The 20328-nt window shown below is 42.0% G+C and overlaps 3 long non-coding RNA genes across 4 annotated transcripts in view; 1 reads left to right on the forward strand and 2 right to left on the reverse strand.

Annotated features, from left to right (window-relative positions):
- Positions 1-3460: 3460 nt before the first annotated feature.
- LOC131129989 (uncharacterized) lies at positions 3461-5601 on the reverse strand. Its single transcript, XR_009129939.1, has 3 exons — positions 5494-5601; positions 4572-4720; positions 3461-4345 (listed from the first exon to the last, which is right to left on the reverse strand). It is a non-coding gene; the product is annotated as an uncharacterized LOC131129989 (long non-coding RNA).
- Positions 5602-5650: 49 nt separating this feature from the next.
- LOC131129992 (uncharacterized) lies at positions 5651-7392 on the forward strand. Of its 2 annotated transcripts, none has more exons than XR_009129944.1 (3): positions 5651-5798; positions 7069-7154; positions 7232-7392. It is a non-coding gene; the product is annotated as an uncharacterized LOC131129992 (long non-coding RNA). The 2 variants fall into 2 exon arrangements; XR_009129943.1 differs by lacking the exon at positions 5651-5798 and adding an exon at positions 6761-6883 and having other exon boundaries at positions 6958-7154.
- A 2955-nt stretch (positions 7393-10347) lies between these two features.
- The window catches only part of LOC131129988 (uncharacterized), a 125083-nt gene continuing 115102 nt past the window's right edge, over positions 10348-20328 (reverse strand). Inside the window, exon 4 of the long non-coding RNA XR_009129938.1 lies at positions 10348-10683. This is a non-coding gene — a long non-coding RNA (uncharacterized LOC131129988). The remainder of the gene's footprint in view (positions 10684-20328) is intronic.

Genomic DNA, 20328 nt, shown 5'->3' on the forward strand with positions numbered 1-20328 from the left:
AATTACGAGAAAAGTCATAATAATACCTTTGACCAAAGCTGAAGTCCACGCTTTTCATAGCTGTCTCAGGCAATGTTTTTTCTTGTAAATATACAACTTTACTGTCGTAATATTCAGATTTTTTTTCTGGTACAACTTTATTCTAAGAAATGTACGACTTCCTTCTTCAAGTCTCAGCTAATTTTAATACATTGTAGTTACCGGCATTGCCTGAAACAGCTATAATAAGGGGGGACTTGTACTTTGGGAAGAACAAAGTTTCCTTCCTTCGACAACTGACTTTATTCTTGTTAATTTATAACTTTTTTATCATAAATTTGAGTCTTTATTCTCATAAATGTCCGACTTTATTGTCAGATTTCTCAAATCCCATTCTAGTAACTCTGCTCTGTCCTTCCACAAGGTAACTGAGTGTGTTTTTGTCAATCAAAATATGATTGCTGACATCTATTTCATGAATAAGGGCCGTCCTTTCTGCTGCACGGGTGTTGTTTTACATTGTTTGATGTGTTTTCTTTGTGTAGGTGGTTTAATGGTGACTGCTGACAGTCATGTTGGCGCGTGCACGTGTCACTATATTGGCTGTCTCTCTCTCTATCTCGATAGCGGCCACATTCGTTCCAGCTTTAGCTTAAATCATTTACCGACACCAAGCCTCAAAATCCACTGACATGCTTTGGCCTCTTTAGCCACCATTGTTTACATATATGTGCATTTTTGTTGCTAGTGTGAAGGTAAAAATGATACCCTTCCAAATGAAGTTTACCGTTTTGTCCAGTGCGCTAGCTTTGACAACTGATGACATGCGTCTTCCTCCGCTATATAATCACCACCAAGATGGACAACTGCTTTTATAATGATGCCGTTTTCAGCGCCATCCATCCAAGTGAGTTTTCATAGCCGAGGCGCCTGTAGATGTTCTTCTAGCCTTTATAAATATAGAGTTTTACCTTGGTTTTCACTATAAAATCATTACAAAAGGTAAGACAAAAACCAAAACATGCGAAAACCGACGTACATTTTTAAGTATATCTAATTAATTGTACAATAACCGGGACAGTTTACAAAAACTGAGGTGAAATTTTGGCAATATTTTCAGCTCAAGCTGAAACATACAAAAACTGGGACATTCCAAAACCGAGCTTTGACATTTCCAGGCTGTGTATTTCATGTGTTAGCCACAAGTGATGCTATAATCATAATCCGGAGGAAAAACACAAAAGTTAAATTCATACTAGATGTACTTTTCAATGCTGTAAAATGAACAAAACCATCAACAAACCAAAAGATACAGTATATGATGAAGATGATGAAAGATAATTAGGCCTATGAGACATTTCCTGCACCTGTGCACCTTTGTGAGACTGGGTCGTGGTTAGGGCTGAGTTAAACGATTATTTTTGTAATCGATTAATCTAGAAAATTTTCGATGCATCGGTTAATCTAATGATTCATTTTTATTTGATTTGATTTTGACTCAATTATTGATTATCGTGCCATAATTTGACATATATAGCAATTAATGCTAATTTATCTCCATAAATAAAACCAATATATTTTTAGTAACAAGTTGAAAAATGAATTGTATCAAAAATACAATAAAGTGCAATCCTATAACAGAAAAAAATATATATTAAACTATTTTGCAAAAAACACAATCTGAATCAAAATATAAACATAAAAAAAAAATAACAGCTGTGTGTTCCTGCAAGAGCACTTTATCCTTCCCTCTTGCTTTCCACCACCACTTTCACTACGTGTGTGTTTGAGTGGAAACATGCTCTGTGTGTGTACGAGGCTGGAGGGTTAATCATTGCAAACAAGGAAAGAAAAAAAGTTGAAAACGTACGGTGCTGGTGCATCGCGGTAGTGCTTTTATGGTACGCTATCTGCATTTTGCACAGGTCACAGACCACCGAATCGTTACCTTTAAGTGTAAAGTACTCCCTTACTTTTGACATCCTATTGAGAGATCTTTTCTTCTCGCTATGAATTGATGCCGCGGTTCTGAGTGACGACTCATCGACGTGTAGCGTCAACGTATTTTTTGCGTCTTCACTTATTCGGTCATTCATTCAGTCACTCATTCACTGTCAAATTGACTCCTGATGCATTCCTTCCTCAGGGTTGATAGCTGCAAGGTGCAGCCATCAGCCATCAGCCCATGCAGCATGCTCTGCTCTGTGCTTGTCCTGTCAGGGGGTCCACAAGCCACATTAGTCTTAGCTGTAAACTTCATTAACCTCGCTAATTAGCGGGCACCTCCGCAGGGGGAAGCAGCTAACGGCAGGAACATTCCTCTTAGTGCTTTACTGACTTATGTGGAGTTAAAGTGAACCCATTCCCATACTCAAGGTCATTTATTTATGGACTGTCCAAGAGCTCTTGAAGTTTTTTTCAAATGTTGTGCAGCAACATGTTCCTTTTTCGTAATAAACAATATTGCGCAAACAGCCTCATCTATGATCCTTGCTTGTTATGCTGTATGCTGGAACATGCATATTTCCCCATGGGGATGAATAAAGTATCTACCTACCTACCTACTTCCCTTAAGTCTGTAACAAATCCCCATATGTTCTTCAGGGACCACCAATGTCCAAGTTGGGTAGGGAATGCAGTGTCAGAACTTCTCAGAGACTATAAACTGCTGCCAACTTTATGCTCGTTTTGGGCACTGATATTTAGCAGGTTTGTTTGTTTCTTTCGGCTTTTTACCTGATTACGGAGTCGCCACAGCGGATCCGCATACTGATTTTGGCTTGAGCACTTTATATTCCGGATGCCCTTCCTGCCGAATACCAATGATGCTTACTGAAAGAGCTAATACTGCTAGAAATCTTTTCTATTGAAGACACTTTGTTGTGTTTCAAACATTAATCATATGTTTAAACTTCTTGTGACCTTGGTGGTTGGAGTAAAACCATCAAGCTAATTTGGAACAAGATGTTAACATCTACATTAGAAGACTTCTAAAGTCTGTTTTTGGCTTCTACTTGTACGTGTTTAAATTCTCAGAGTCTTGAGTCAGTCTGCCATCCAAGCAGATGAAATTCCCATTTTTGAAATTCAGAATTCTGTGACGTCTGGCAGGTCAGTTTCCTACGCCACACGACATCCTCGGCTTGTTCTTTTCCGAGGCGATAAAAGAATGTTAACCAAAAAAAGTGGAAAGGTTATCAGTGACATGCTGTCGTTCTACCAGGCCTGTCGGAGGCTGCCCATTGATCACAAGTCGCAGCCTCTCGTTCTGCGCAAACTGCTATCCCTCATCCAGAGCTGTCGGGGAGCCGTCACCATCAAATGGCGCTCTGACATGGCAGGACTGAGAGACCGAAAGACGAGGCAGCGACAGAAGGAGCCCAGCAGAAAAACGAGAAGCGACCCTCCCATCTTTGCCAACCAGTACTGTTCGGGGTTTTTTGTATGTGTGACACGCTTTATGATAAGTCACCTTGTGATCTGATGCCAGTTTCTCACCTGCAGGGATGGGGGGGGCTGGGCTGCACTTCACAAAAGTCGGCAAGAAAACGAACGCTTTGCATTTAATCGCTCCTCGCCACTTGTGAGTGTCGGAACAGACAAACGCATCCAGAGCAGCTTTACCTCCTTTTTCGTCACCCCATGCAGGATGTCGATGATGTTATTGATTAGTTTTCCCGTCGCCATGCTGAGTTTTGAAGGAGCGACGAGGGCGGGTTGCCTCCCCCAGGAGGAGTGGTAACTTACAACTCTGTCTACCACTTTACACCTGGAGCCGCCGACGGCAACGTAGCAAAGAATTCAATTTACACCGCTTTTAGACCAACGTAAACACAGCACTGTTGACGGGGCTCAGGCGTGAATCTCAGCAGTCCGACGCCATCGTGTACAAGCCGGCGGGAACGTGTCCGGACTTCCTTTAAAGGATGTGTAAATTACAAAGTGATAACTCCATAGAAAGCCACTTTCTTTACGTTGTCCTTCATTTCATTTACGAAGAAACTCATGAAAGCCTTACCCTTAGAGCATCCGGAACGACAGTTGGGATGAGCTTCTGCAGTAAAGTGATGGGGCTCAACCCTGTGGGGCGCATCACTGATCATTCAAAGTAGTCGTTAATAATGACTCAAGTGGAACCTCTGAAGGTTCTGAATGTCGGAAATGAACCGAAACCTTTGGGAAAAAGACATATCCAATGCCAAAAGCTTCACACAAGACATAGGTATCTGAAAATGGTGACTGTCAACCGTCAGATGGATTCAATCATATAATATGAGCACATTAAGCCATTGAAGGTTTTAATGGTTGTGAAAAAGCTTTTTGTCGTGTTGGGCTTCCTTCAATGTTTCACAAGGAATCACATGACCTGTGAAGTATAAATCAAACATACCCCAATTGAAAGCTCCACAGAAAACAAGACATGGTCATGTGACTGACAGTCAAGTGGACGGTGCTGACTTTTAGCTCGTTTGTCTGTTCCAACCAATGCCCCCGAGTCACACGCCATCACTTGCCCCCCTTACTCACCTTCCCCCAGTCAGCAACCATCAAAGCTACCAATCACATTACTTACAGCCTGACTACATCCTCACCTTTCCTGTTGCCGTGTGTTCCCGCCAGGGGACACGCTGGCCCCCGGTGATCGTCTTTTCTCGTGGTCCTCTCCACAGGACCCTGGTGGTGTTAGGGGGCTTCTTAGAAGGGGGGTGTCCAGTCACTGTGATCAGGGCTGGGCCCAATTCTGTTTGAAATGTGAATGGGCTAATTTTCATCACACTCCCTCATGCTAGCAGAAATCCCAGGTGCCACAGCCAGCACGCCAAGGGTCATCATTAGAGGACAACGTAGCCAGCCCCCTAAGACTTAACCCTTCAAAAAACACTGAGCCACATAAAGCAGTGCATGTTTCTGATATTTCTCTTATCATTTATTCATCTATCTTCACAAGAAAGCTCGCTCTCAAGCTTATTATCATCATCTTCTGAACCGCTTATCAAACTAGTTAGCAGTCCAACCGTAAAATACTGAACAATAGTTTGCATTTATCTTGTTAGCGCAGCAAACTAGTTATCATATGTGTCCATCCGTCAATCAATTCATTTTCTAGCCTGCAAGTTATCTTGCCAGTTAGCTTCTTTCTAGTTAGCTTATGAAGATAGTTACTGTGTCTCCTAATTCCCCAGAGAGCAAACTTAACAAGTTAGGAAGCACCTTGTTTGATTATAAAAAAAGTATTCTGTCATAATCAGCAAGTTATTAATACAAATCAATCAAGTATGTATGTATCTATGGAGTTAGCTTATCAATCAAGTTAGCAAACCTCCCCACCCCTTAAACTCTGCAAGCATATTATTAGCCTAGCAAGTTACCAACTAACGAGTTAGCTTAGAAAACTAGCATCTATTTAGTTAGCTTATCATGAATGTTAGCATATCTATTCATCCCTCTCCAATTAAACTCCATCACATCAAGTTAGCTTATCATAAAATTGGCAAATCAATGATGTTAGCTTACCATCTAGTTAGCATGTGTGTCTATCCATTTGGCGAGTAGAAACAAACAAAATTTAAGATGTGAAGACAGGCACTTGTGCTGGAGCTATAGCGGGGGTGTTGGGTGTGTGTGGAGCGGGGCTACGTTGGAGGGGGGGGTGGGTGGTTTTGTTGGGGGTGTTTCACGTGTGATTTGAAATTCAGACAGATTTGGTGATCAAAAGAAGGCTGAATATCTGGCAGCTGTTCAAAGCAACTGGCAGCAAACAAATGTGATGTGACCGAGTGTAGAGGAGTCTCATTAGCCGCTAAAGCAGCTAACGACAGGTACACCCCCCCCCCCGTTACCCTACCAACCGACCATCCTCCCCCCGCCCTCCTCGCCAGCTGAACAGACATTTGTTTGTTTCTGCAAGTGTATTTTTCCTATAATGTGTATGCTTTTTGGCAATTTGGTTGTTTTTGCTCGTGAAAGGTACACATGAGAGGCAGGGGGGTGGGGGGTGGCACACCACTATCCTGCTTCCTTTTGTCAGGGAAAAAAAACAAGGAGTGCCTGCATGGGGAACTGGGTTAATACATCAATCATAGCAGCCATTAGATATCACTCAAACATTCACTGAAACAACACTCAAACCTAGTGGCCGTGAGCAACTTGGATGACGTCAGAGAAATATGATTGATTAAGTAACATCGTTTGAATCCCACATCTGGGTTTTTATCACGCTGCAGAAAAATCCCTAATTTATCCCAAACGAGTTGTGCATTTCGTCTTTGATTTAATCTGAGTCTACTGAGAAATGATGATGTTAGTACACGCTGATAAGACATATTGTGACTATTCATTCAAATGAACTACAGGAATGGTAAACGTGTCTGAAAATCACAATGTATTATGTCATACTGTTCTTTTCCATGCCACTCGATTGGAGCTTTGGCGCTTGAGGATTGCTTTGGAGGCCTATGCAAAGGCTAAAAAAGGCCAGCATTGTTAGTACAGTGAACGGCAAGTATAAAAAAAAAGTACAAAAAATATTTCTACAACTACAAAAAACCTGCCACATGACTTTTGGCACAATCTTCCGCCTTGCAGTTCGACAAACAAATGCACTAGCTTGACATTGTTGACATTCAAAACTGGCAATATTTTCAGATCTTTTGAAGACTTTTGGTGACTTTCGATTTTCTGTTCCTGTCACCCTAAAAAAAAATCAGTCTTTTTTCATATGTAGGTTTAAACATATTTCACAGATTTTTCATACACCTGATAAACCCGCACACACGCAAATTCCAAGACCACTTACAGCTACTTTCCTTATCTCTGAGGAGTTGGCAGCACTACAGTACACACTTGTGCTTTTTTTGGCTGTACAACAGCATTGGCGAGAATGTTTGTCTCTCAGCATCCTCCGGTGAGTTTATGCCGCAAAGTTATCACACATTGGCAATGTTTGACACAATAATACACTTTTTTTTTCCCCACAAGGCTTCAGCGTGACCTTCAGCGCTCGCTCGGCTCAAAAACGAGCGGGGTCACTTTTGTAGTCTTTTAGCGCTTGGAGGGGCAATGAAATATTCAAACAGCTATCCTCCACAGAAGCGTCATGGTGTCAGTCCAGAGTCCATCGGCCTACTGGACGCCACGTGCGCACACACAATGCGAACTGCGGTTATTTCCAGCAGGTGAGTGGAGTACGTTGTCAATTCATGACCAATGGCGAGGTCCTGCATTATACACCACGCTGTGTTTTATTCACAAGCTGCTGGATTCAAACATATCAGGACCAGACTGGGGAATTGGAGCAGACTCGGGCACGGTACAGGTCCGAGAACAGGTAGAAATAAACTATGTATAAAAGCAGCGCTAAGCTACAGCCTGGGGCTAAGCTACACGGGCTACGATGTTAGCACCCCCCCAACCCATCAACACACACACACACACACACACCTCACCCACCCAAAGCCACAAATCAATTCTTGGCTTCACACTCGACAAATGTTTATTTTTGCTCGGCTCAAGCTAGCGATGACAAGTTTTTAGCTGCTTTTTTGTTTTGACTTGTGAGCCAAACAAGTTTTAAGGCGGTGTTTACTTTGCTGGCAGGAAATGATAGAGGCTACTTTTGACGACACGTTTCCACCAAGGTGTCCGGTTCAGCTCGGTTTGCATCAGTTCAGCTCAGATCGATAAATGTGTTTCCACACAGCGACAGAAGTAACTGATGTGACACCATAGCCGCATGAAAGACGAATAAAAGCGTCACAAACGTAAGTTCTGCTATCCTGAACATTATTTTTACATTTTCTCATAATTTGTGAGTGATAATTCTGTTTTTTTTACATCACAAGCCGCGAGTGCTTTTAGATGGAGCCTACAGAAGAACCCACCGCATGTTGAGAAGAGCGAGATTTGCATTCAGGCTTTTCTCCAAAAGTGTCCAATAAGATAAGAAAGGGTTGCTTCATTTGTCGCTGGTCACAAGAGTCACTAGAGGGGTCTAAAAACTTGCTAGATATAGCAGCAAAGTAGCTAAGTCAGCACACTGAAACAAACAAAACAACAAAGTCACGTTAGATTATGGAACATATAATGTGATGAGAATAAATAATATATTATAGGAATAAAGTCACATTTTAAATTACTACGTCTTCTTATTCTCTGGTACACCTTATGATGTGTGTTAAAGGGGACCTATTATGCTTTTTCCACTCTTCTAATCTATAAATGTAGTAAGAAAGTTGTATTCTCTTGTTAAATGATGCCAAAGTTTCAGATAATGGGGTTTGCGCATTTAGAAGTGAGCCCTGAAAGAAGTTTGGGATGGCTCAAAATACTCGGTTTCAGGGAGTTTTTGTTTCACTGGCTTTCCTTATAAGGTCATGAACAGTAGGCCAGATATGCTCCCCCGCCCTCCCTAAAGTTCTGCTTCTCTGTTTTCGGTGTTAGCAATGGCTCCCAGGAAGAGTTTGTTCAGGTGTAAGGGAAAGCTACATACGTTTTGTGACCATGGGCCACTATGCAGCTGGACTAGCCAACAAACTTGAAGCCTGATGCCTTTCCAACATGACTTGATCATATCAAAGAATCAGAAGAGCAAGCAGTAAGTAACAATTTATCAGTGTGTTGATTTTGTGTAAGCATTATAGAGTGTGAATAGAGGGAGTGGGGTGCAAATTACAAGCTCACAGAGTATGGAGTTGCTAATTTCCAGCCATTTCCTACCACAATCAGTGAGACTAGTCCCGCAAAGAAACATGTAATGACCACATTTCATGTTATTGATGCTGTAGAAAACCTACTTACAACGTCTTGAAGTAACCTCTTCTCTTGAGAAACTTCAGACTCTCCAGTCTCTACTTCCGGATCGGATTCAGGATCCAACACATATGGCTGTATGTTAAAAGTGGACATTTTAAGAACATAAATTGCTGTTTATTATGAACTCCAATAAAGTTGCGTCCGGCAGCTGTCGTTATAACACCGGAAGTCCTCCTGAGAACTCGGGAGTGTGACCAACCACAGCGGAGTCGCCGTGCCGTGGGTGTAATAAATTAAAACAGACTTTTTTTTTAGCAGGAAGCAAGAAATCCAAAAAAATACAGCTGAATAGGTGCAGATTCTGGAAGATCTCGAAAGCTTTCTGTGCTGTTTTCATATGTAGCTGCGCTAAAGGAGTCCACAACTCAATGCAAAGGGCTAGAAAATTTGCATAATAAGAAGCAGCGTTACATTGCCATCTAATGTATGCAGTTCCAACGACAGTCCCATTATAATGGGTCTATGTGTGAGAGCAAACAGGAAGCACCAAATTTATACATAAATGAATGTTTAACGTTAAAACTTCTGCTGATTGGAACTGAACTGTGCCAGACATAAAGTGGCCCACTGAAAAAATATAAACAATATAAAAAAACGTACTGAAATAGTTTCCTGTAATTTTATCTTGTGTTTAAAAGTAATATTTGGCACTGCAGGTGACAATGAGTGGTATTCATGCTTGAGCTACAGCAATCTGTGAGGACAAAGTTACAGTGCATCGGCAGTAGGCAGTCGGGTCTTTGTAGCTCCAGCAATATCCCTCCTTTTCCCTTATTATCTGGAAAATGACCCTTAGTTTCAAATGCACCCATCACCAGGTATGCGTATAATCAGTGTTAGCACCTGACGGCAGCTTAATAATGTTGGCCGAGATAAGTTAGCAGCTTAAACGGGGGGACCACGACCAAAAAAAGTCCCTATGCATGGATTGTTTGTCTGCTTTCTTGTCACGGTGCGGTTTGCCGGCGTGGTGTTGCGACCCCAGGATGCAGAGATGAGCACCCAAATGCAGATAAGACATGTTTTAATGATGATGCAATGGAGCAGGACAACTGATATGCTTGAACAGAAAAAACGACAATGCCCCAACAATGGGAAGAGCACACACCTGAACTAAATAGAGGGGTGAAAATTAGGAGCAGGTGTGGGAGATACGAAAAACAGGAAAACAGAAACGAGGCAAGTCAGGAAGTGGATACCAAAATAAGAGCATAAAAGGAAAACTAAATGAACTGTCACAGGGGCTAACTCCTGCATCGTGACACTTTCTTCCGCTGAGCAGATTAGTTTAGTTTAGGACGGTATGTATTTCCATTGCAAAGGGTTCTAGAATTTCAGTCACAAAAGGACTGAAGGACCAATGCAGTGGCAAAGGTACATGCAGTTACCTTGGAGTGTAATAATGACCCAACAGGCCGCCATGGCTGGCGCTTGTTCCAACTATGGACTCCTGCTGAACATCCATTAATGACAGCGTATGCTGGAGGTCCCCGCTACATGAAGGCCGTTCCCATTCCGACAATTTTCAAATCACTCCATGGAGCCCAAATCCTGTACGTCACAGCTAACAGGTGTAACATATTACATGTCTATCCCGGCTAACCATCACATCCCAAAACATTAGCATCTCATTCTAATTCATAACACTGATGGCTTTCAAGCATCATCTGTCTCGTCCCGGAATCCTTTCCCCACGCCGGGATCCCTTTCTGGAGCCGCAAAGACAGAGTCTTCCGTGACTAAAGGGGTCAGCGTGGTGAAGGCGTCCCGGATGAGACTGAAAGCAGGCTATATCGTAGCTGCGCCCTGCGTAACCTGACGTGAGACGAATCCATCCTGATGAGGGGATGGCGTCAACCTGGAATTTCACCTCCGACTTCATCTTTTCCTCATCTGGAGACATGAGTAAATCCCTGAACACGCCACAACACGATCACATGACCACAACGCCAAAGTGTTTGCATTGATGTAAATATTCAAATGTACATCTGCTCACTTTTGAACACACCCGTGCAGGTGCAAACACCATGATAGTATTATTATTATTGTAATATTTTTATGTGGAACAGGTTACAGCCTTGTTTTCATTGGGTGATACCATCCATAACTATGTTCTTTTGGCATTTTATTGCTTTCGTGTGCCAATAAAACATTGACATTTGTTTGTTTTTTAACATACAAGACCTTTTTTTTCCTCCACACAGTGTGAGATTGCAGTTTTGACACATATAAACTGTACATAGCAGTGTCATGGCCAATGGCATACCAAAGATGCCCACGTTTTTGGCCATGGCTGTATGAATTAGGCTGATTTGTTTGAATCCCAAACAGCCATCTTTGGCATTTTGACTTGGTCCAAACCAAAATTAATCAGATTAATTAACTATGACAATAATCATTAGTTTCAGCGCAAATTAATGTATTTAATAATATACATGCTTAACCTGATGATGAAGGCTAGCAGTATTAAAGTGGTAATGCATACAGAAATCCAAAAATATAATGTTTTATTTGCATAAACTACAGTTACATATTGAGTACAAATAATGTTTTTTAGTGGGTTTGCTGTTTTTAATTTGTCCAGTTTGAAATTAATGTTGTTAGTTGTATCTTGTACACTTAAACTAAATAATAAGCCAATTTTTCATTATGTAAAGTATGTTTTTTTTTTAATATATTTTCTATTGTTTTAACATGGTGGAGACACACACAAAAAAAACAGAAATATTATTTCAATTGCTAAAAACAGGACCAACTTGGCTCACCTTATTAACATTTTCACTGAAAAAAAACATGTTTTTACTATTTTCTGTATGCGTTTTGTTGTTGTTGCGTTATGTGTTAAATTATTACTGTTCTATGAACATATAACATATGGCCTAACATTAGGGATGCCAATTTAAACGAGCATGCCTCTATGGTCTGTGGAGGCCTTGCATTCCCCCAGCTGTGCAGAAAGCAGCAGAGTCTGTCAGCACTGATTTATTACAGCTGTGACCTGCCTCTCCCACTAGGGGGCAGTGTGTGACTTACAAACAGGCCAAACCGGAGCAAAGCAAATTAATGACAATTTGAAGTCAAATTGATGTGATCTTCCTTAAGAGCATCATTCACTGCAAAACACGTCAGTCTAACGCCGTGAATTTCAATGTCGATTTGCTTGGAAATGGATTCTTTCCAAACGGAGCCAACCAACATTTTTTAAGACGTTCTGAAGTAAAGCATTTTTTTTAACATGGAGGACTGTGGCGGGCGCGACATGAGAGCAGAGTCAATTAGGAGATTATTTGTTAATTAAACGGAGGCTCGCTCCTCTCTCCAGGGCCGCTCCACCTGCCTTCATCGCCACTACATTAATAATGCACGGCCCCGCGCCGTAATACAAGCAACATGGAGCGAGAATGGGTAGTGGGGGGGGACCTGTAATATTCTTTTCTTCTTCTCGTTGGCCGCCGCAAACAGCAAGTTTAGTATTTGTAGCAAAACAAGGTGACCATGAATGCATCATGGCATGGAGATGTCATTAAATGTAAATGCGGTGTGGCCCCTGTCAAACAGCAGCTTTGCATGCTGGAGGGCCCACGGAAGCCTGAAGGGGGGAAAAAAGAAGCAGACGCCATTTCCAGGGATCAGATTCTTGTTAAAATTCACGGAATAATTGCCTTAGTACGGGCGGGGTGCTTGTATCCAAAAGTCAATAGGAGGAAGGCGTGCTGCTTGGGTAAATAGGACTTATTATTTTCTCATGTAACGCTCCTAAGCCCCGGCTCACATTTCCATCGGGGAGCAAACATTAAGGAGATTCCGCCGCCGTCCAAATGGCCAAGTAATTAATGTTAGCACGCACGGTCGACATATTAGAATGTTAACAGTGTCGGAGCCATGTGATGGCGAATACAGAGTGAGGGCTTTATTACTGCGGCCCAGACGGGGGGTGACATGCCTCCTAATTGGGGACATCAGAGTTCCCGCTGGTGCGTCTCATCCTGCAGTTCACATCGCTCCTCTCCTCTTCTTTTTCTTTTTTTTTTAATTTATTCACCCCCTCTCGCTCCTCATCTCCAGGATCTGCTCTCATTAGCAGTCGACTGTAGCCCCCCCCCCTTCTTCCCCTACTACCCTGGCCCCCTCCCTCATCCTCTTCCACGCTCCGCCCGTCTCGTTTGCATTTCAAGTGGCGGGAGCGGCCCTGCGTTAGCGGCGGGAAGAGAGGGAGGGAGCTGTCGCTAGCGGTGGATGCTTCATCACGCTGCCGCATCCCGACATCTGGGAACGTCTCTTCTTTTCTCTCCTTTTTTTTTTTTATCCTCCCTTGAGCACCAGCGTGTCATTAACAGGATTAATCTGGGCCTAATTTCCTAATGATGGCTGTTTTAATGCATGTGAACCAGCGCAGTCTCTTGACTCATTACCGCCAATTTGCCCGAGACACACATAATCAGGCTCTCGAACAACCCACCAACATTTATTTTTGCTAATATGACTTTTTCCTCCCGCCCCTCCCTTCCCTTCCCAAGCACCGCTGTGCGGAGAGCAAACATACTTTGCTTCACTGCAAGCCATGCTTCCAATGCACAAATGCTAACCAGCTAGCGCTAACACCTTCTAGTCCAGGGGTCGGCAACCTTTACTATGAAAAGAGCCATTTTACCCAATGCCCACTGAAGAAAAATAGCCTGGAGCCGCAAAGCATATAGTATGTTTAAAACAACATTGGAGGTAATTTGGGCGTATCAAAGTAGTTCAGATAAGAAAAGACGAGTTGGAGTACTCTTGCTAGTATTGGAGATAAACTTACATACATAAATGTATGTGTAAACTACTGTAAACTTACCTGATTTGTTTACTCTGGCGCAAAAGAGTTCCCATGCCGCTGTTTTTAAATGATTTCCAATTTATTTATTAGAATTGTCAAATAAGTATTACTTATTTTCCTTCATGTACTGAACTGAATAGCAGTCAGAACTCACTCAGGATGCATTCATGGTCTCAGACAAAGTTGGATTTTTTTAAAACTCATTACAAAAGACATGCATTTTCCCCATTCAGGTGTTAAAAAATATTCAAGCATTGCAAAGGGAGCCACAACAAAGACGCTGAAGAGCCACATGCGGCTCTGGAGCCGCGGGTTGCTGACCCCTGTTCTAGTCTATAACATTAAAGGACCTATGGGGGCGCATCATTGAAACTGCAGGGGGTCTTAAAGATGAGGCCCAAAGCGCCACTCATATAAGCCAAGCTGTGTAAACATCACAGCTGAATGGAAAACATCTCAATGTGTCCAATTGTAGTCATTTTTCATGACATCTCCTATATTTCAGAAGTACTACTCATCGTTTAAATATGTTTAAATATTTCGGAAAATCCTATTACTAAAATAGTCCATCATAACGGCCAATGAGTTTGCTCACCCTCTCGTTCTTGTTGAGTGGAGCCAGGTATGCATGCACACACTCCAGTTTACAGTGAGCAACAACAACAAGCACCATTTATACAAAAATCAAATGTAAAACATTGCTGGATATTTGGAATTATTCAATAAACACCATAAATATACCGCTAAGATTGCAAAGTTATGTTGAATGAAAACCAAAACGGAAACTAACATATACAAGAGGGCACATATTGGAATTTGTTGACACATATGTACACAAAAAGTCATGTATACTACACATCAGTGAGGGGAAATACACATACAACAAGATGATGCAATGTCAGCAGACATTGTGTGTGAATGCTTTGAAACACAGGAGCCGCTCGGAAGCCGAAGCTGGACTGAAATGCTGTGGAAATATCCTAAAACGTAGAATGAAAGTAATAGTAAATTGGTAGTTAGTGGGGAATCGGACCAACCCTCTCATGGTCTGGATCCAAGCACTGCGCTATATAACTTTTACTAGTAGGGTATGCCAAATAAGTCTACGGCGATCTTCCATCATTCTTGGAGGCACTGCTCTTTAAATAGTTGTTAATATTATGTTTAATGTTGTGTTTTGTGTTTTTTGTCATGCTATGTAGATAAGTAAATACAAAAAAAATACAATGTGTGCTGAACATTTTCATTTTGAATTTTCATAGAAAATATCAAATTACTCTAAATGTGGGAATATTTACAAAACTCAGTTTGATGGTTGCTATCACAAATTAATGTTATCAAGAAATTAACATTTGTTGTCTTGTCAGTTTAGCCATTGCCCCAATTAGTAGATAGGTGGCGCTGAAAGTGACTTCTGTCTGATGTCAATGGATCCTCGCAGCATGGAGCATAAAAAACACTATCATCGAGTTTCAAAAGCCAGGACTATTGCCAGATGAAGAGGAGGACACAGAGATCACATTGAAAAAGAGCGAGAGAGGCCGACAACATGTGTGACAAAGGAATTATGACACAGAAGTACGGCTTAGATTACATATGTACAAATCTTTCTGTCTCTCTAAATTTAGGTGCGGGTTATACACAGGAATTTTGTCGTTTTTCTGTGAAGTGCATGCAAAGATAGGTTCGGCAGTAATGTCTGCAATTCACCGAACAACTAAATGAGTCACTAGGACAGCTCTCCTCTCTTGTGGGAAAAGTTTCTACAACATGTTGGAGTGTGTCTGCGGGAAATTTTGTCCCATTTTTTACATCAGAGGTGAGAGGAGTTGGACCTGCTCTAGTTCTTCTGCACCTACAAATACACCTTGTGGACGCATGGATTGTCCACCATGTCTTGTTCCAACAAGAAGGTGCGCTGGACAATGTCCCGCTAGTAAGCTTGAGAAAGCTACGTACGTCGACATGAGTACGGAGCCCACGGCGAGGCGTCATGCTTTAGTGGCCAGCTAGCATGTAGTCAAGCCTCAAGGCAGCTGCAGGGGGTGCCCGGCCTGGGAAGAAGTCTCAAAGATCCTCACCCGGGAGGATGCTCTCTCGCGACACAAAAATTATAGTGTCCAAAATTCTTTTTCTGCTGTTTTTTCCCTTAAAATGTAGGTTGAACTCACTCACCAGCAAGTGTGTGTGTGTGTGTGTGTGTGTGTATGTACACAGCTGTTTGAGAATGGTGGCATCACCCCCCGACATCTCACCCGTGACGATATATTAATTAAAGCGTCTCAAATGCCAGCTCGCTAATTGGCTAGCACCTGTGTGCGAGGAGCGGCATTCCTGTGATGAATGTTGCTCCGGCCTCCCGACCCCCACTCGCCGCCCTGCTCACGACGTAAAAAAAAAAAAAAAAAGTGGCGGTACAAGTGCAGCAGTGCAGAGTAAATATTGAACATAGGACTAAACTCTGACTGAACAGGAGGAGGAGTAGGATGGCGATGAAGAGCTGTCCTAATTAAGAAGCACTAATCAGGCTGCACCCACCCTCACACAAACACACCTGTGTCATTTATGATATGATATGAAGCCCCCCCCACACACACACACACCTCCACTTGTAGTGATCGTGCAAGCTAATCCTCTTTTAATATGTCTGCAAATATGCAAATGTCCAAAGCAATATCTCCAAGCGATGAAGAGCGAGACCTCGTCAGTCAAACCTCATAACAACATGAATGTTCTCCACTTACAACTAATTAAGACTCCAGCAGGATCAGTTCACTTTCATAAATTGGTGAAGAGGCTGCGGCCTAGTCAGGACCAGTTCTGGGTCTTAGTGGATGAGAAGGTGGGGAGGGGTCGGACCTGGCTGAATGCTTCCACAATGAGATGGCAGCATTTAAATCCTCATGGTAAATAATGCATGAAGCCACAAAGTGCTTTAAGATGGGGAAGCCTCCCAATAAAAAACCACGGTGGCCCACAGCAGTAAACGCACAGCAACAACCAAACACAGAAAGGATCCGAAAACCACCAACACCAGAAAACAGATGCAACATGAAACTGCTGCAAATTAAACCTGCCAGTCTACCAGGATGTTAGCCACACCTGGTGGATGTGGATCTTTGAAGACAGGAGCAAGATGTTCAACACTTTGGCATAAAAAAAAATGGCTGCACTGTAATATTGCAAACGATAACAACCAAGGAAAAAAGTACCTTTTCATTCCATCAACTTTCCTTGAGGCACGCCTATCACGTCTTTAAAGATGAATCCGTCCCAGAAGGTCTGACTCTAACTGAAACAGACTGTAACCAAAAAAATCTTTCCTATAAGAAATAATGTTAATCCATGCCAGAAAGCCAACAATGTTCACACAAAACACATTTTTAAAGTTGTACTAAGGCATATAATTGATGAATGAATGGGATAAACAAACATTTAAGGTTATTTTTACCTGACCGTTGCCAAACACACAATGTGGCACAAAGATCAACAGGACACCACCTTCCTGTTTTGCCATGAGTTATTTCTTGAAGTAAGTAGGGAAGTAGAGACTGAACAGTCCTAGGTTTCTCAAGAAAAGAGGTTACTTCAAGACTTCTCTTAATGGTAAGTAGCTTTAGCATTTTAGCGTTAGGTTTTCTACAGCATCGGTAATGTGTAATGTGTTTTGCAGGACTACCAGTGTTTAAAAAACTTGGCTAGAGCCACTAAGGAAGTGTGCAGCCGCAGTATTCATGGATCTGACAAAAGCCTTTGATACAATCAATCATGACATCCTAATAACTAAATTGGAAAGGTACGGAATAAGAGGATGAGTTCTGAACTGGGTCAAAAGCTACTTAGCTGACAGGAAGCAATACGTAAAGCTAGGAGAATACACATCTGCAAGTTCATATATTACATGCAGAGTTCCGCAGGGGTCAATACTGGGACCAAAACTGTTCAACTTGTACATCAATGATATCTCCAAAGTCACGAAAGACTTAAAGCTGGTATTATTTGCGGATGATACCACTGCTTTTTGTTCTTAAGGGAGTACAGACAAAATCATTAGAAAGGTCAGAGAAGAAATGGTCACACTAAAACGATGGTTTGATGATAATAGATTGTCCTTGAACCTAAGTAAAACTAAAATCATGCTGTTTGGTAACAGCAGAAAGGACACGTACCAGCAAATACAAATAGACGGTTTAGACATTAAAAGGGTGAAGGAAAATAAATTTCTGGGGATCACAATAGATGAAAATATGAGCTGGAAACCTCATATTACAAGTATACAACGTAAAGTGGCCAGAAATATTTCATTATTGAACAAAGCAAAATTTTAATCAAAAGTAACAGTTACTGATTGTAAAAGTACCAGATGGAGGGGTAGGATTTAATAAGCTTTGCTTCTTCCTACTCCTTTTGGACATGTGGAACTGTGAACTGATTATGTGATGCACTCAATTGTAATCTGATGCATGTTCAAATGAAATAAAACCATTACCATTACCTAATTGTGGTAGGAAACAGCTATAAGCAACCCTGTATGCACACTCTATAATGCTACACAGACAAGTACTTTTGCTCCATGACTTATACAAAATAAACACAGTTAGGACACTGATAAACTGTTACTTACTGCAGTCCAGTGTGAAATGCCGTTGACAAATTAAAGTGCATTTCTTTGCTGTTAGGGAATCAGGAACTCTAACCACTTGTTTCTTTAGGAATTGTAAACAACTTTCCCTTTTCAAGGCATTGCTAGCAACGTAAACAGAGAAGCAGAGCTTGGGGGAGGGAAGAGACCTTCTCTGGCTTACAGCCACACCCATATAAGGAAGTCCGCTCCTCTGTGACATCACAAAGGGGCAGTTTTACCACGCCTTTTGAAACTGAGCGTTTTGAGCCATTCAAAACTTCTTTTAGGGCTCACTTTCAAACGCACAAACCTCGTTATCTGACATTTTGGCATCGTTTCACATGAGAATACAACATTCTAACTACATTTATAGGTCATTGAAAAAGCACAATTGGTTCCTTTTATGAAAATATTTTTGTAATCTTTGGAAAATGTTTAAAAATGAGGAAAAAAAGAGCATTGATACTAATAATAGGCCTTTTCACCTATATCACAAAGCTGAGAAGTATTTTTTTATTTGAAATATATATAGAACTTGTTAGCAAAGCTACATGTGGACCTTGTATCCTTTCTTTTTTTAGTATATGGCCCTTGCTAAAAAAAGATCTGGACCCCCTGTTCTGTATGAATGCTAATTTTAAACATTAGGGCCATCTAATACATCACTATATGGAGGGAGGAAGGAGTCAGCTTTTCCAGGTTTCTGATTGGTCACTTGAATTTTTTCGACCATCCCGCTGGCAAGATTAAAAGTTACTTCAGTGTTTACATGGAAGCACATTTTCAAATATTCCAAAACCCTTCAAACGAGCAACCTAATCCACATTGTAGATGTTAGGTTTCCATTCTGCCCGGAACAATTCCACTATACTTCCCCACCGATGCTGAATGACTCGCAAACACACTCATCAGAGAAAAAAAAACTTGCCGTGCAACATGAATAGGCACAGGGCCTCACTTGACAGGTGCTTGAAGGTGTTACCTACAGTGGGAGCAGAGTCAGGCTACGACCCCAGATACGAATACTCACGTAACCCCCCCCCCCCAGAACATCCCCCAATCCCCCGTGGGTGCGAATGAGGTGAAAATGAGGACTGGGTGTAAGCGGCTGAGACCATGTGTTCACCCTCTGTTGCTGACGCTCTACAACATTTACATCCACTTTGGCACACGGTCGATATTTATAGTGATTCACGTAAACAAACATGCTGACAAACATGCGCAGTATGTTGCATTATAGGAAATGCAGCGTTCCACAAAATACAGCATGTTTTTGTTGGGCGTTTTTATGTCACAAAAAAGACGGAGCCGCCTGTGTGATGCATGTCGGGGGGGGGTAGGACTCGCTGCTCGTTGAGAAGAGCGATACATGCTTTCCTGTTGAAGTGTCCAATAATACCAAAAAAAGTAAAAATACCAAAAGATTTGTCGGTAGTTGCTTTTTGGAAAAACAGGACCTAGAAAAGTCTGACTATATTAATAATATAGAACAATGTTGAAAGGTCTTGAGTTATATGCTAAAGTATGTTAGTGAGTGCGCTGAATGAAGGCTTCCATTAGGCAAAAGCTGCCTTAAATAGCTTTGGAAGGAGCGTCCTCATTGGCTGCTCAATAATTGATTGACAGTCAAAGCTAGTGGCTTCATTAAGATCATAGAAGTGCTGGGGGGGGTAATGCTCCAAAAGTGGGCTAACTGTGCAGCACTTTAGTCACAGATGGCTCAGTAGCGCAGGCTCTGTCGCTGCCAGGCGGCTCGCTATCACACGCAAACCCTGGCGCCGACGTAACACTGATCCACCGTGCGGCTGCTGAGGATCTGGGCTTTGTGCTGGAGGGCAGCTCGGAGCAACATCCAGACAAGATCCTCCAGGACGCCAACATCACCTGCTACCCCCTCTAGGAGGAAGCTTCATGCTACCTCAGCATCTTGTCGGCTTTTTTGTTTTGTTTTTATTGCTACTTAACATTACAAACAATTTTCGAAAGCATTCAGCCTTTGCTAAGCATTCAGCGCTGACTCTTAAGGCCGTGATTGGTTGGCTTGAAGTTGATTATTTCCTGTATGTATAAGGACACGGACCACCTTCCCAAAAACCTT

This window comes from Doryrhamphus excisus, chromosome 5 (genome assembly GCF_030265055.1).
Source record: "Doryrhamphus excisus isolate RoL2022-K1 chromosome 5, RoL_Dexc_1.0, whole genome shotgun sequence".
In the NCBI taxonomy this organism is placed as follows: domain Eukaryota; kingdom Metazoa; phylum Chordata; class Actinopteri; order Syngnathiformes; family Syngnathidae; genus Doryrhamphus; species Doryrhamphus excisus.